This window comes from Lepidochelys kempii, chromosome 5 (genome assembly GCF_965140265.1).
Source record: "Lepidochelys kempii isolate rLepKem1 chromosome 5, rLepKem1.hap2, whole genome shotgun sequence".
Classification (NCBI taxonomy): domain Eukaryota; kingdom Metazoa; phylum Chordata; order Testudines; family Cheloniidae; genus Lepidochelys; species Lepidochelys kempii.
The window spans coordinates 119,642,253-119,660,135 of NC_133260.1; the positions used below are offsets into that span (position 1 = coordinate 119,642,253).

The following is a 17,883-nucleotide window of genomic DNA, read 5'->3' on the forward strand; positions in this document are numbered from 1 at the left end:
CTTAGAGACATGGATTTACTGCAGCACCAGAAGAATCCCACCCATCGCAGCAGTAAGTGTCCACATTGCAGTATGTAGGTATACCCCAAACCACTAAGCTGCATGGAAAAGCTTATTTTAAATAGAACTGTGCCTTTGGTCCTAAACATGGATTGCATGGCTCCAAGCTAGCCCTAGGGGTGAGAATATCCAGAGTTTCCCTATAGCGCACACAGAATTTTGAATGAGTGTGGGTATGGCTGACTAGGTATAAAATCTGCAAAGTGCTGCGAATTTGTGGTCTATGCTTCTGTTTCCTTCAGTTATGTATTATGGCTTTTGCTCTACCTCCAAAATCCAGTAAGTCCTCTGGTTTCAAGTCTGTTGAGAAATCTGAGATTTGTTGATTCCAAAGTCAGAAGGAATCATTGTGATCATCTTGTTTGACCTCCTGTATAACTCAAGCCATAGAACGTCCCCAAAATAATTCCTAGAGTGTCTTGAGTTATCCCAGAATTGGGGATTCAATTTAGTCTGAAACACAGGCAACTGTGAGTGAAGGAAACTGGACAGAAATACTGACCAACACCATGGAATCCAGGTATTTTGAAAAACAAATATTTTGGAATGACCAAATTATTCAAATTTGTTTTTAAAAGCTATAGAGCCTGGATCAATGCTGATTTTCATAATATCTTGACTAAGCATCAAGGTCTAATTGTCTTTTAAAATGTGCAGTGATTTTGGGTGCTCAGGGGGCCTTTTTTCAGACAGCAGGTGTTCAGCACTTATAAAGGAGGATTCCACTCCCTCCCACAAGAGCAGAGGATTCTGTGGGGAGGGAGCCCTTCCACTACCAGGCAGCAGAGCCATGAGGGGTGGCAGCAGTGAGGGTCTCCTCACTGGGATCAGTGGGCTTCAGAGTTAACACTTGATTGGAATGAATTGGGCAGTTCACACCTCTCGGAGAAATTGTTTCAGGCTGGCTGCTGACTCAGGCAGACATTGTCAAGAACGAGGGCCTGCAGCTGAGCCTGGGACTAGCTTGTTGAGTCTGCAAGCAGACTCATGAACAGAGATGAGATGCAGCAGAACCCCATGACTGGATGAAGAGAACCAGCAGGCATGGACGTAAGCCCAACAGAAGCACCAACAAGTCACTGGCTGTTCTGTATCTGCAACTGCTCCTGTGCCGACCTTGTTCCTAGCCTTGCTCCACCCCTGCTCTCTCACCCAGCTTCTAACTCCAGCTCTGACCCTTGGCTTTGACTCCTGGCCTTGGCTCTCACTACTGGGCCAAACTCTGGTGCTACCCCATAGGTCAGAATGCCCACGTCCCAGTTGCTGACCACCATCATTGAAATTGTTACATTTCTCTTACTCTTCCAAAGTTCTCTCTGCAAGCATAAGGGCTGCAAACATCATTTGTTTTAAAACGGAGATTCTAAAGCTGATCCCATTAGTTCAGGAGCTGTGGCCCTAGGCAAAGGACGATAGTATTTAATCTGGCCTTACTTGGTCACCGGAAATTGGCAGGGGTACAAGAGCAGATGAGGGCTGTGCTGTGTGCCGAGGGTGGGGACTCTTACTCTTGTTCTCTGTTCTCCAGCAAAGCTAGAGTCCTGTGCAGACTACGAGCAGGGCCCGACCTTGGAAGCAGAATGGGTATCATAACGGCTGTCTTGCAGCCTGTAAAACATTAGCTTGCCATTTCCCATAGGCTGAAAGCACCTGCAGAATTTTAGCTTACGCGATACTTACTGCTGGTATATTCTACCGCTTACCATAATCGAAGCCTTGTGCATTATGTCAAAAAGTAACTTACAAATCTGTTGAGGGGAGTGATACAGTCGCACTGGAACATGAACAGGTGTCTTCTGGACGCTGCTCTTTTTATTTCATTACAGCCCTCTTTGTATTTACACGTGTGGCACTGCAAGTTTCCTCCCACTGCGCAGGCAACTGTGCCGCAGTCCTGCTCCGGAGAAGGGGATAATTCATTCTCTACACCCATTCGGTCTTTGGCCTGAGACTCCTATCAATGGCAGATGCATGCTATTCAGGAAAGAGATGTTTGCGTTGTGAATGCCCATCTGCTAGGGATAAACTGAGATCACCAGCTCAATTCGCACAGGTCACAGAGTCACACAGGTCACACAAAGTGAATGCAGGGCGGATGCTGCCAGATCAGAGCAGGCCCATTTCACACCCACTTTGCTGAGATGTAAATAAGCGTACAAGACGCCAGGCATCAGGCAATAAGCCTGGAAGTAGAACCATGACACGCTGCAGCATAAAGCCATCAATGTAGATCAATAGAAGTAAACGTTACCCCATGTGCACAGAGCAAATGACTGTGAAGAGAAGGTGGCACAGGTTACTTGTGCTACCTCACTCCTGACAAATGGAATATTCAACAGCTGCACATGGAATATTCCCTTTATACTAGACAATAAAATATCCCCATGGCTTGGCCCAAAGGCAGTTCTCTAAGCCCCCTCAAGCACGCCTGTAAAAAGAAATGAATTCTTTGAAGCAGTAATTCAAAGGCTTTGTGCCAGTATCACAAGAATCAGAGCAGTTGGATAGGTTTCTGCCCATCACTTTGCAGACAGCGCAGTGATCCTGGCCATCAGAATGTACCTTATAAACATGATTCTTTCTAACATCCTAAAAAGAAAAGGAGTACTTGCTGGCACATGATGGCATATATCACAGATTGATAGAAACAGATTGATAGAGCCAGAAGAGTTCCCAGAAGTCACCTACTACAGGACAGGCCTAACAAAGAAAATAACAGAACGCCACTAGCCGTCACCTTCAGCCCCCAACTAAAACCCCTCCAACGCATTATTAAGGATCTACAACCTATCCTGAAGGATGACCCAACGCTCTCACAAATCTTGGGAGACAGGCCAGTCCTTGCCTACAGACAGCCCCCCAACCTGAAGCAAATACTCACCACCAACCACATACCACACAACAGAACCACTAACCCAGGAACCTATCCTTGCAACAAAGCCCGTTGCCCACATATCTATTCAGGGGACATCATCACAGGGCCTAATAACATCAGCCACACTATCAGAGGCTCGTTCACCTGCACATCCACCAATGTGATATATGCCATCATGTGCCAGCAATGCCCCTCTGCCATGTACATTGGTCAAACTGGACAGACTCTACGTAAAAGAATAAATGGAGACAAATCAGATGTCAAGAATTATAACATTCATAAACCAGTCGTAGAACACTTCAATCTCTCTGGTCATGCGATTACAGACATGAAAGTTGCTATATTACAACAAAAAAACTTCAAATCCAGACTCCAGAGAGAAACTGTTGAATTGGAATTCATTTGCAAATTGGATACAATTAACTTAGCCACTCCCAGGCTCTATTCAAGCCTAAGTCATTACGCAAGGTAACCTATTTCTCCTTGTTTTTTCCTACCCCCCACCCTCCTCAGACGTTCTTGTTAAACCCTGGATTTGTGCTGGAAATGGCCCACCTTGATTATCATACACATTGTAAGGAGAATGATCACTTTAGATAAGCTATTACCAGCAGGAGAGTGGGGTGGGAGGAGGTATTTTTTCATGCTTTGTGTGTATATAAAAAGATCTTCTACACTTTCCACAGTATGCATCCGATGAAGTGAGCTGTAGCTCACGAAAGCTTATGCTCAAATAAATTGGTTAGTCTCTAAGGTGCCACAAGTACTCCTTTTCTTTTTGCGAATACAGACAAACATGGCTGTTACTCTGAAACCTTTCTAACATCCTAGATAGTCTCATTGGGGCAGATCCCCAGGCCAGGTTGTATCACAATGCTAAGGGGTTTTGAATCTGCCTTAAAGGGGAAGCTAAGGAGTCTCCTGTCATAAGGGAATCCCTTGGTGTTATATTGCAGCTGTAGGCAACTTTTCATGCTACCCATTCCTCCCTCACTCTCCCATGTAGGTATGTTCTGGCATTGGAGGGGGATGGCAGGGAGAGTGGCTGAAACACGCTGTGCTGTAGTGACATTGGGCCAGTGGAATGGCACCTAAGGAGAACCCTCCAGCTGCCATAAGATCTAATTTGTGCCAGGCCCCAGGATCACCAGCCGTAGGAAACTGGCTTGGAGCCAGACACCTTTACCTCTTCCCCTTTCTTGGCTGCATGCCTGTGAGTTTGGCACCACTCATGATTGAGCCAATTAACTTTAATGTTCTCTATGGGCTGAATTCTGATGTCCTTATTCAAGCTTAGTAATGCCATTAGGACTAATCAAAGAGTAAGGTACTACTCACTGTAAGCATGGCAGAATCTAGCTCTATGTATTTCATTACATCAACTCAAGTACAGGACAGCATAAATATCTAGGATTAGCTATTAGGAAAAAATGTCCTTATTGAAGTGCAAAATGTCTATTTTTAAGGGTCCGCTGGTTTTCTGTTTAACCTCTTCTTCATGGTCCAGCTGTTCTAGTGGATACTTTTTAAAATGACTCTGTCTAGTCATTAAAACAAACTAAAATAACTTTATTTAGGTTATAAAAAGTTCTGTTTACTCTCCCCAACAGACTTCTGCTCTCTCGCCTGTTTATTTGAAGCCCTTTCAAACACAAATCACTGAAGGTTTGAGAAATTCAGATTGCCAGCAAATATTTGAATGCACTTTTGAGACTGTTCATTAACAAGTTTTCTAAAGATCAAAGAACGACTGCTCAGTTTTTAAGGCTTCGCAGTTTATTCATAATTCAATGATGAAACAATGTAATCATCTTCAGTGGGTTAATGTTATGTTTGGGTTTAGAGTTTAGATTCCTAGGGTGGGATTTTCTAGAGAGCTCATCATAAGCCTAGCTCTGCTTCCATGAAAGTCAATGGTAAAACTCTCATTAAGGTCAAAGGGAGCAATATTAGGCCAAAGCTGGGCACTTTTGAAATTCACATCCCTAAAATGCTCATGTTGAGCCCTGCCTCATTCCAGGCAGTATATAAAATTGGCGTGCAATGAGGCATGGCAGTTAAGGAGTTCTGACTTCACTGAGTCTGCTTGTTATACATGTCCAAGTGTTCTGATGTGGTCTAGCAGTTAGAGCTGCATGGGGGAATGTATTTGCTTTAGTATTTTTCTTATATACAAGGGGGCTGAGCTGGCAACTTAAACTTCGACATTTCCAGATTTGGAGTTCTTTGGTATCTGGAAATGTCAACGTTCAGATTGCTCGCTTAGCCCCCTGGTATATATCCGTCACAATGCAATAATCACATGATCACACAACTTTTCTGAAGGACACTTCCTCATTCAGTGTGCAGGTTTGAAGGTGAATGAGGAATGGTTGTTAGGGGACCAAAACAGGGGTTTATAATGGCATTACCACCTTGACCCCTGCAGAGCAATGTTACTGGGACTAACCACGGGGTATGCAACTACTCAGCGTGAGTAAGGATGATAGAATCAGTCCTTGCATTGGAAGATGTGAAAGAGACAGTGAGGATTTTAAAAAAATGAACCTCATTCTCTGTGCACCTTCCAGCCTGTGTGGCCAGTGAGGTGAGGTCTTGTGAATACTTTACTGTGTGATCATTAGAGCAACATCTCCCCCATAATGCACCACTTTCTCCCCTTTTGTGAGGGGAGGGGGTATGTCATAGGAGACCCGGACCACAGTGTGTCATGGGAGATGTAGTCCAGCCAGACAGCCCATCCCACATAGGAGAATGGAGGCATAAGGTTCCTGAACTACATCTGCTGTGGGACACTGTAGTGCTATTTTGAATCAAGTTATTTATGTTTCTGCATGAACTATTTCAGTTTTCACATGTCCAGGGTTTCGTTTTGTTTGGGGGTGGGGGAGAAGTATGTGTTTTGGAAATGTCAAAATTTTCCACAAAAAGCAGACTCTGTGAAAAAATGAATCTAACTGAAAATCTAGTTTTCCACTGATATACAGATTTGATGGAAGATGTTTGACCTATCATTCCAGGTAATTAAAGACTGTGTCGTAGTGCACACATGCAAGGAGCAGAGTTAAAGTTGTGCGAGGGGTGGTATTGTCAGTACTTAGCTTTGCAACCTCAATGTTTCTTTGTGTATAGGCATATAAAATGCACAACTCTTTCCAAGGGGAATGGTTTTCATTGTTTTCCATAATGTGCCAGCTGTTCTTTAAAGCTGCCAATTAAAAATACTTGTTTGGTTTTGGGATAGGTGTAAAATGATTGATTTCAGGATGGGAATGTATTGTTCCGTCACTCTCACACTTTGGGGAAATTAGTGGGATTTCCTTCTGGATAAAAAAAATTTCCCACATAAATGTGATGAGAGTAGGAAGGAAAAAGAAAGAGAGAGGATGAGAACTCCTGGCTTTTGAACTGCCTTTGCATTTGCCAATTTCTACCCTGCCCTTTTGTAAATTTTGGAGTTGCCTCAGGGGAAAAATGGTAATTTACCATCAAGGCTTAAATAGGCACATAAATTCACAGAGACAGATGGGTTAAAGCTACCTTTAGCTGGTAGCCCTCTAAGTGAAACATTTTCTTTTGCTGTTTCAGTAACCTTTATTAGCTGTTGGAGTACGATCTTAACCGCTGTATTCAAATGACATACTGACACTCAGAATAACTCAGAAGGAATGTTTCTTGCATAACCCTCACTCTGGGCCCAGTCCAGCCCCCTCTAAAGTCAGTGCAAGCCCCTCACGTTTTCATTGCCTCCAAACTCAATGCAAGGAGTGAAGAAAGGGGTGCTCCTGTCTGCCCTCTGGCTCCAAACTTAGGAACAGCTGCAGTTCAGCTGCTACAGTATTGGTAAGCCCCTCTTGCAAGAAGTTCCCCGCACCAGGGCACGAGGGATGTCACACCAGTGTATCAGACAGGAAGTGGAGGAGTCGACCAATAAACCAGTGAAACTTCCTAGACATGATCCTCAGCTGATGTAAATCAGCATAGCTTCACTGACATCTGTGGAGCTACACTGAAGAGAATCTGGTCATGTCTTTCTGTGCATCCTTAGTTGTCAACCAAAAGACAACTTAACATTTGATGATTATTCAGCAAGTTTTCCAACATTTCTGGCAGGTGATGTATTCAATGAATTTTCAGCAGATTCTGCCCGCAGTTTTTTTTTAAACATTTTAATAAAGTGATTCAACTCTGACTGCTTTTATACGGTTTTCTGTTCATCTTACTTACTCATAATTCCCATCTTCCCTTTCAATACAACTTGGTTTTTACCTCCAATTCCCGATTATTTCCAACCTAGTTTTATTCCCAATACATTTCTCATGATGGCTATTTTCAAGCTACTCATTTGTGGTATAAAATCACATTTGTTTTTAAAGTAATCTTATTTAAACTGCTTGCAAACTGACCTTCATTTTACCTAAATATGTCCACAATTATTTTTAAATCACTCTTGTGTCCACTATAATTTAATCAGTTTTAATGTCCTACAGCTTTTCTGCAATAAGTCCCATAAGTGAGAGACTTAAACATCTATCACAGTTGCTTCTAGTCCCTACAATAATGATGTTTCGTTTATTCATTGGATTTATATTTTGCTTTAATACTTTTCTGCAGGGGAAGATTATTTTGAAATACAGGGACAGATTCTCAGCTGGCATAAATGGTCATAATTCCCTAGACTTCAGTGAAGCCATAACAATTTACATCAGCTGAGAATCTGTCCCAGAGACTCAACCTGCAAGACATTCACATGGAAGTCAGTCAGAGTTCCGTGCTCAGAGAATTGGCAGGGCCAACTAGCTTTCCTTTTCATACTCCAAATAAGTAAATCACTTAGGCACTTGCTTAACTTTAAGCACATGCTTAAGATACATAGTTAAAGGGACCTGGGCACTTTGCTGAATCAAGGCCTAACAATAGGGAGGTTTCAAGTGTACATAATTAGATAAGATAGATATAAAGTTTGTTTTTGCCCTCTTAATTTAGGGAGTAACTCTGACGTCTGAAAGTTTGTTTCATAAGAAAGGGCACCAGGAATTTGGAAACTGGTATGTTTATTTCTCCCCTTGTACACACACAACCTCATCTACTTATGCTTAGATTGAAGAAATATTCTGATCTTTTAGGCCCAGATCCTCAGATGCATTTAGGCACCTAATTTCCATTGATATCAATAGGAGTTAAGTGCCTAAATACCTGTGAGGGTCAGGTCCTTATGGTGCTGATTTTCATCAATAGAGACCTGGAGAGGTGTATGTGTGTGTGATCCCAAATGTAGTAAGCTGTAAGCAAGCTGTGTAAATACTATACATTAAATTGAGGATACTATTCTATCTCCTTTCTATATATGTAAGAAGCTTTTCCCTATCCTTCCCTTTTATTTATTTCTTTAAGTGAAGCAACTTCTGGTTTAAACCAGAATAAAATCAGAAATGTGTAACTGGAAGTGACAGAATTTAATAGAACACGGTTGAGACTCACCAAACCCGGATCTATCTAGTCCGACTTAATAGTATTGACTGATGTGCATAGGCTTTTGCTCTTGTAAAACTGATTGCAAGTGGGAGGACTCCAGAAACCCCGAAGCCTACTTATCCCTCTGTAAAGTCAGCTGCTTTCCATCCACTCAAGTTAGTAACTCACTTGGACAGAATATAATTCCTTTTCATTTGTTTTGAAATGCTATTGTGGACATTATATTGCAACAGTTTTTCAAAGGCACAGGTGTTGCAAGAGTCTTGTTTCAAAGTCTTACAAACTCTACTCTTCCAAACATAGGGTATATAATTTATCCACCCCTTTTGATGGAAAAGGGAAACACTAATATTACATAAATCAGTCTGACTCAATGCACAGCATTTCAAAGTCAGAAGTTTGCAGAGGTAGGTCCCGATCCTGCAAAGACTTGCTCATGTGCTTACCTTTAGTTAAAGGACCATTCAGTATGTAAAGTTAAGCCTGTGAATAAAGCACCAACACTATAAACACTTAAGCACATGCATACCCGTTTGTGGGACGGGAGCCTTATACTTTGCAGGATGAGAGCCTTAGCTCTGGATGCTGCATTGAGCTCTGTTCAGGCAGACCTATTTGGAGCTCATACCAGGGTTCATAATAATAATAATACGAATTATTATTATAAAAATGCAAAGTTAGAAAAAGGAAAGATCAAGTGTATAAAAATGTGACATTTGTTAAAAGCAGTCTCTTTCGAAAAGGGGTTAACTGATCAAATAGCAACATTGAACAAAGTACCATTAAGATTATTGGAATCTTTTTAGTTCTCATCAGAGCTTCCATATGCAGGTTTTCGAAGCATATGAGGATGGAGTAGCTTCGTCCTAACTGTGTCTTTGGAATGATCCTGGGGTGGCATGCATGCACAGACACTACTTGAGCTATACCCTGAGTGTCTGAGGGATAAAACTCCTGACTTTCTGCTTCCAAATTCATGGCTTTACAGCTGAAGAGAAGCTTGGTTAGAATTTTTTTTTTAAAATAATAGGGTATGTAAACCAAATTCTGGAGGACGGGGATTTGGGGAAGAGGTTGGAATAGGGGCAGGGAAGGGGTGGAGTTGGGGCGGGGCCTTTGGGGAAGGAGTTGGAATGGGAGGTGGGAACAGGCAGGGCAGGGGTGGGGCCTCATGGAAGAGGTGGAGTGGGGGCGCGGCTGGGGGCAGAGGGAGGGACCTTTAATCTCTCATTATAACAGGAGAAGGTGCTTGTTTGACAGCAGAGTCGGGTGAACTATTCGGTCATTATAGCCTTCTTCCTGTTTGTGAATTGTCTGCAAACAGACTAAGATTTTTATTAACTGAGCTTAAATTTATGCATTGGCATAAATTAACCCCTTGTCTTCAGCCTCTTCAATAAGATACGTTCAAATTCAGGTACTCTATTGTACATACTTAAATAGAAATCCTATAGGCTATAAAGGTCTTCCAGTTGTTGTTTTATTATGTTTTGCTTTGTTTTTTTAAATACTGACCATATAGCAAATCCTGAGAGTCAGGATTTTTAAAAAAGATTCAGGAGTTTTAAAAAAGTTAATACACTGACTTTTAATACCATACTATATTACTCTTCATTTTTGACTATACTTTTGTATTGTTTTATGAAAAGGTTTCAGTGATGTGGCCCTTGGGACAATGTACTAGTCCTCGTGGTGATTTGAGTTTGAGATCCCTGCTCTAGGCACTGTATAATAACAGTACTGGTCCAGCAGAAGGCAGTTGTTCACATGTACAGGCTAGTACAACATTACATGTTGTTTACAAACTAACAGTTCAAACAGCTAATGCTTTTCTAATGTGTCTCTTTTTATAAATACCATACACCATATTTTAGTCCAGATTAAGTCCCTTTTACACCACACCAGCAATGTAAAGGGGACTGAAACTGACTTCAGGGGGCAGATGGGAATTCATAGAATATCAGGGTTGGAAGGGACTTCAGGAGGTCATCTAGTCCAACCCCCTGCTCAAAGCAGGACCAATCCCGAAATCCCTAAATGGCCCCTCAAGGATTGAACTCACAGCCCTGGCTTTAGCAGGCCAATGCTCAAACCACTGAGCTATCTCTCCCCCCATCATTCCTTTGTCATTACACGAGTTGTCCCATTGATCTCAGTAGGAACAGGCTACCTTCCCTTTGCAGATTTTAGATCTCTCCTGCTTCCTTAAACATGGAGGTTAGGAGCCACTCAGAGATGGGAGGCTTTAAGGACCGTCTTCTTCCTTATCCAGAAAATTCTGTAAGAGCAGTAAGTGCAAGACAGGATGGCCTTCAGTTAAAGCACAGGCCTGACAGCCAGGATGCCTGGTATCTCTTCCTGGCTCTGCCGCAGACTCGTTACTTTGTCTTGTGCACCTTGCTTTGCCTCCCTAGTTTGTAAAATAAGAGCTGTCATTCCTGTTTCACAGGGGTTTGTAAGCCTAAAAGCTATTCATGTTTCTAAAAGGCTTTGAGATCTATGGATGCAGGTGCTATAGACATACAAAATGTTATATTATAAAGCACAATGGGGCGCTGGTCCATGACTGGGGCTCTTAGGTGCTACCACAATACAAATAAATAGTAAGATGCCCTTTCTCCTGCATTGAGCCTTCACTGCCTGTTGTACTATACCAATTTGACCACCAGAGGGCAAAACTCAATTGTTTCTTTCAACATCATTGCTAATTGTGTATAAATATACCCATAATGATGTAAATGATTCCTTACTTTGCTTTTGTTTGTTTTTAAAAGCAAGTCATTTAAACCCATGTTTGCTCAAAGGAAGAAAAACAAAAACGAATGCTTAAATCAGAGAGAAATGACAGTCTCTTTCCCCAAACTCTGCCACCCCCAATAGTTTCTTTTAAGGGATGTACGATCAGTTTAATAAAAGATCTTTCAGTCAGAAAAGCAGCAAACATTAAATATTATCATAACTTTTGCCCACTTTTATATTTCTAACTACCTTTTTGTCAGATGCTCTTTGCTTTAAGACTTGGGTAGCAGTTGCATGGCAACATTTCCAAACCGTATGCAACACGGGGCAGGAAGCGGATGAGTAACACTAAGGCTTAAAGAACAGGAGTACCTGTGGCACCTTAGAGATGAACTAATCTAAGGTGCCACTAGTCCTCCTTTTCTTTTTGCGAATACAGACTAACACGGCTGCTACTCTGAAACTAAGGCTTAAACATGAGTTCATTGGTGAGCTTCCAGTTAAACTTCCGATCTGAACATTCTCTCATATCGAGGGCAGTGATTTACGGCGTGAACTTGCATACAACAGAACTACGTGGTTGGGTAAGGACAAGTCACATGACTAAGTGCGCACAGGATTGAACCTTTGATCACAGAAATGATTGTGCAAAATCACAAGTCACATTGGGTATGGGGAGGATAGGGAGTGGGTAGATACAGTGACACAATCCAATAGGCTTTCAGGATATCAGGTGATGAGTAGCCTGACAGGGCATTCTCTCCTGGACTTGAGTGCAGAGCAGGGGCTTTCTCAATAGCACTTGCTAGTGAATTTCCAAACACTGAGGAGAGGAGGAAAGCTTGACATGGATTTCATTGGATTTTATCTTTTGTGAAGTGTTATTAAAAACAAAAACAGAAAACAGGAAATTACAGGCTCTGGGGTCCCATCATGGCAAGGAGAAAGTCACCCTACTCTTTTTGTATCTGTTCTGGCTAGCAGAACTATGGCCTGTGTCCCTGCATCAGCACAACATGTGACTTGCCTCAGCACTTCCCAGGTTAATGGCTGGTGGTCCCCATAACCGAACCCTAAAGCCAGGCACCATTTCAATGCAACCCTTACTTCCAGACACCGGGTGACTCTTCTGCTGATGAAAGGTGAGGGATTAGCACCGTTGCCAAATCACACCTTGTACCTACCTGTGCAACAGACAGTGAGCTGCATTAGTACAAACTTGACCCTGCTACTGTGAATGAGGGGTGAGGGCTGCATTATTCTCCGTGCCCAGTTAATACTTGACCTCTCTGCTGCAAGCACCACCTGGGCTGGGGCTGTAATAGCATTAGTGGGGCGTGTCTGTGGCACTTGACGGAGGAATGTGCATGCCCTGTGTCATAAATATAAAGGGAAGGGTAAACCCCTTTGAAATCCCTCCTGGCCAGGGGAAAGCTCCTCTCACCTGTAAAGGGTTAAGAAGCTAAAGGTAACCTCGCTGGCACCTGACCAAAATGACCAATGAGGAGACAAGATACTTTCAAAAGCTGGGAGGAGGGAGAGAAACAAAGGGTCTGTGTCTGTCTGTAGTCGTCTTGGCCGGGGACAGAACAGGAATGGAGTCTTAGAACTTTTAGTAAGTAATCTAGCTAGGTATGTGTTAGATTATGATTTCTTTAAATGGCTGAGAAAAGAATTGTGCTGAATAGAATAACTATTTCTGTCTGTGTATCTTTTTTGTAACTTAAGGTTTTGCCTAGAGGGGTTCTCTATGTTTTTGAATCTAATTCAAAAACTGGCCACTAGGAAATTTAGATTAGAAATTAGACGAAGGTTTCTAACCATCAGAGGAGTGAAGTTTTGGAATAGCCTTCCGAGGGAAGTAGTGGGGGCAAAAGATCTATCTTGCTTTAAGATTAAACTCGATAAGTTTATGGAGGAGATGGTATGATGGGATAACATGGTTTTGGTAATTAAATATTCATGGTAAATAGGCCCAATGGCCTGTGATGGGTTTTTAGATGGGGTAAGATCCAAGTTACCCGGGAAAGAATTTTCTGTAGTATCTGGCTGATGAATCTTGCCCATATGCTCAGGGTTTAGCTGATCGCCATATTTGGGGTCGGGAAGGAATTTTCCTCCAGGGCAGATTGGAAGGCCCTGGAGGTTTTTCGCCTTCCTCTGTAGCATGGGGCACGGGTCACTTGCTGGAGGATTCTCTGCTCCTTGAGGTCTTCAAACTACAATTTGAGGACTTCAATAGCACAGATATAGGTGTGAGGTCTTTTTTAGGAGTGGTGGGTGAAATTCTGTGGCCTGCATTGTGCAGGAGGTCAGACTAGATGATCATAATGGTCCCTTCTGACCTAAATATCTATGAATCTATGAATCTATGAATCTAATTACCCTGTAAGATATCTACCATCCTGATTTTACAGGGGGGATTTCTTTATTTCTATTTACTTCTATTTTTTATTAAAAGTCTTCTTGTAAAACACTGAATGCTTTTTCATTGTTCTCAGATCCAAGGGTTTGGGTCTGTGGTCACCTATGCAAATTGGTGAGGCTTTTTATCCAACATTTCCCAGGAAAGGGGGGGTGCAAGTGTTGGGAGGATTGTTCATTGTTCTTAAGATCCAAGGGTCTGGGTCTGTAGTCACCTAGGCAAATTGGTGAGGCTTTTTACCAAACCTTGTCCAGGAAGTGGGGTGCAAGGTTTTGGGAAGTATTTTGGGGGGAAGGACGCGTCCAAACAGCTCTTCCCCAGTAACCAGTATTAGTTTGGTGGTGGTAGCGGCCAGTCCAAGGTGTAATATTTTGTACCTTGGGGAAGTTTTGACCTAAGCTGGTAAAGATAAGCTTAGGAGGTTTTTCATGCAGGTCCCCACATCTGTACCCTAGAGTTCAGAGTGGGGGAGGAACCGTGACACCCTGGTTCCAACCCTATCCCCTTCCCGTGCATGGGGGGGGGCAGTGGATTCTGCAGCATCACAGAGGCAACCTCCCACCATCCGCTTTGTACCGGGGGGGTATCCATGAGACCCAAACCACCACCACTTGAAATGGGAGAATCCAAATCCCATAAATTAGACCCATTGAAAGAACAGTCAAGTCTGATAGACCAAAATTACCACACACACACCTGAAGAAGAGCTCTGTGTAAGCTCGAAAGCTTGTCTCTCTCACCAACAGAAGTTAGTCCAATAAAAGATATTCCCTCACCCACCGTGTCTCTCTAATATGCTGGGACCACATGGTTACAACAGCACTGCATACACACACCCTTAACAGTGGTCCTCCGGGTAAACCTTATCTTTTGACCCCATCCTTCCAAAACCGTTTTTGTCCTGCTGCTGAACATATAAAACCAAGACAAGTGGTTTTCCATGAGACTAAAAATATATACAATACATATAGTATATATAACACAAATACAACTGCTCGGGCACCCCTTTGTTAATGTATCATATGGTAGAAAGTTAGGAATTTCTTCTTTTTTCAGAGAAAGACTTGTGAAAATAAGGCTTTGCAGATGGAATCGCTGGCAAGCACTGGCCATATTTCTAGCCTGACAAAGTGCTTTGGAGATGTCTAATGGCAAAAGAAGGCTGGTAGTGGGGTCTAAGGGATAGAGCACTGGACCATGAGTCAGCACATATGGATTCCATTCCCACCTCTGCCACTGACTTCTGTTTGACCTTAGGAAAATCACTTCACCTCTCTCTGCTTCTGTCTCCTCTTTAATGCTAACAGTGCTTACCTTCTTTTGTAAAGTGCTTTGAGACCTATAGAGGAAGCCTTATGTATGAGTTAAGGATTATTATTTATTGGGTCTAGAAATCTATAGGCTTATTGACTTATATGGAATTTGTATTCTGGCAGGACTGAAGGAGTGGGAGGGCACCATGTTTTCTAGAAAAAGGGGTGTTCCAAAGTTATTTATTTCGCAGCACTGTTGATCTTAATATTAACTAAATAATCACTGTGTGATGCACATATTGGAATGATTATCTTATTATGAAGTTACAGATGTTTTATTATTGGCAAAATCAACAAAATCCATGAACAACTAAAATGCTCTTGATGATACATGAAGCACCTGGGATTTTGAGAAAAGTTCTAAAGGGTCTAGGGAATTCTCCAGCTTCTCCTGTCACCAGCACCGGAGCCATTTTGCAGTGTTTATTAAGGCATTACTTCTTACCCTCATCTACAGAACAGAAGCAGGGCTAGATCCTGAAAAGCTTAATCATGTGGATGGTCCTTATTCATATGAATGATCTCACTGAAATCAACAGGACTGTTCCTTAGCATGAGGGTTTGCACACTCAAACCCATAAATTGTAACTCTATGCTAACTGTAAACAGTCATGTGCAGTCACGTGCTTAAAGCCTGTGTGGACGTTGGATAAATTTGTAAAAATAGAACCAAAAATGGGTCTCAGAAATATTGCCATCTATTTAGCTATAAAAACAAAATATACACTTGCTGTGTGTAAAATTCCTCATGAACTAACCACACACCCTGTCAGCCTGATTCTGCAAACACTTCCATATGTGAGAAAATCTATTCTTGTGGGTAGTTCTATCAAGTTCAGTGGGACTCTGCTCATACATAATGTCACTCACAAGTATGAGAGTCTGGAAAATCAGGCCCCAATATACACTGCATAATCTGAAGGGGGTAAAACACCATCGGTATCATAGCAATGTTCAAGTAAAGAAATGATTTTAGTAAACATAGGGACTGGCTGTACTGTACCTCCTCAGGCAAAGCTTCCATGGAAGTCAGTGGGAGATCTGTGTGAGTAAGGACTGCAGAATTTGATCCACAAGTTTAAGACAGAAAAAAAAGTTAATGGGGTGAGGGGCTATTTTTAAAAATGGAGAATAAGGCCCTGATCCTTTAGCTGTTTATGTGCTAGAGGCCCACTGCACCCCACACAGAGCTTGACAGGACAGGACATGAGCACCAGAGTTTGCCAGCATAGGGGCCAAATGGCAAACAACCAACTTATAAAGTCAGAAAACTGAAGGTTAAGGTTCCCAGAGCAACCTGAAGTTGGCCCCACTCATAGCACATTCTGTGTGATCAGGTGGCTGTATCCTAGAAAGTGACTCTATGGTAATGGCATTGTGACATTAAATTTGACCAGCTTGTAGGTAACAAGATGTGTTTTCCAAGAGCCAGCCTTGCAAACTCACCCTGGGCTCCAAGTTAAGCTGTGTGTGTGTGAGGGGTGGTGGTGGCTATCTTTCTCATGTGTGGTCACTCAAAAGAAAGGTTCTGAAGGCCAAATTGGGCTTCCAGCAACACCTGTGCAAGGCCCCTCTTCAAATCAGCAACACCTGTTTTCAGAGCACAAGTGCCTTCAAAACCTGGGTGAGTTGGCAGGTAAAAGCCTAAGCCATTTCCCTTTGGTAAACAGGGGCTGTGTGAGGTGTAAGAGCTGAGAGACCATTCATCTGGAACCCCCTTTGGTTAGTGCAGAAGTGCACCCTGAATTGCTTTTGTTTAGTTGCATGGTTTCTGGGATTGTCCCCCCTGAGGAATCCTAGTGCAGCCCTATGGCCTGTGTTACACAAGTCGCTGGGGAGATCAGTGGAGTGTTTCTAATTTGCTGGGTGTGAGTGGGGGTGGCACACAATACAGTGTGTGTGGGGGGGGGGGGTGGAGGTTAGGGGGCACTGAAATTTTGTATTACAGTAAAGTAAGATGTCTCTGCCCCACTCCCTTACCCGTCTGCACTCTCTCAACACACACCAACCATCATCTGGGCTGCTCCTCGCCAGGGCTACCTCTTCTGTCTTTGCAGAGTAAATGTCAATAGGGGGATGGGGGGACGGGACGGGACCCCACACCCCCTGAAAGGCTGACCTTGAAGCCGCCGGCCTGTGCCCCCCAGGCGCTGGGAGGGGTACGCTTGGGGTCTGGCGCCGCTCAGGAGTTGGCTGCGGGCGGGAGAAGGGAGCCCTTGGCAAGGGCAAGCAGCTGACGCTGGTTCCCACACCTCCGCCCTCGCAGCAGGGGAGGAGCCTGGCCGGAGCGAGCGAGGCAGGCGGCGGCGGCGGCGGCGGCTACTGCCCCAGGTTCCCCCCGGCCGGCCGGGCGTCTCTCCGTCCCGTCCCCGCGGGCCGGCCCGCAGCGCGCTGCACGGGTGAGTCCGGGCGCGGCCGCTCGCGGAACCGGCCCCCGGCCTGCTCCGGGGGCCGCAGGATCCGCTCCTTGGGGGTCCCCAGCTGACCCGGGCTGGCTCCTGCCCGAAACGGGCTTAAATTGGATCCAGCGGGGCTCTCCCTCTCCCCCCGCCTTTCATCTGCAGTTCTGGGGGCCCCCGCAGGGAGAGGGGGCTGGACCCGCTGGCTGGGGCCCGGGGGTTGCCTCCTGCTTGCGCCGCAGGGCCGGGGATGAGAGAAGTGTGCTGGTTAAAATGAACCCTCGTGTTTTGCACAGGCCTCTCCTCTCCCGGCGATCCGGGCAGGGGGTGTCCCTGGCTGGACAGTCTTTGCAAATTTGTATCCTTCCTCCTCCCTTCCTGGGGTCCCCCCCCCCCCACTACCCTGTTTGTCAGCCTGAGCAGCGTTTCTTTTTGCTTTTATAACCGGGGGCGTGCAGCGTTGGTCTTGCTGAGCTCTTCCGTCTTTCTCACCCCCGCCCCTTGTGTGAGTTTCAGTCTCGTGAATTTTCTTGTAATGCCCCCTTGAGAAGGGAGGACAAAACTCTTAGGCCCCTTGGAGGGAAGGCTGGTCACATG

General features: G+C 44.0%; 1 protein-coding gene across 2 annotated transcripts in view; it reads left to right on the forward strand.

The window, feature by feature from the left end:
• The first annotated feature begins 17,141 nt into the window (after window positions 1-17,141).
• The window catches only part of ACO1 (aconitase 1), a 49,107-nt gene continuing 48,365 nt past the window's right edge, over window positions 17,142-17,883 (forward strand). Inside the window, exon 1 of one of the 2 annotated variants that reach the window (XR_012159122.1) lies at window positions 17,142-17,286. The gene's annotated coding sequence lies outside the window, so the exon portion shown is untranslated. The remainder of the gene's footprint in view (window positions 17,287-17,883) is intronic. The other variant, XM_073345585.1, reaches the window with a different exon arrangement.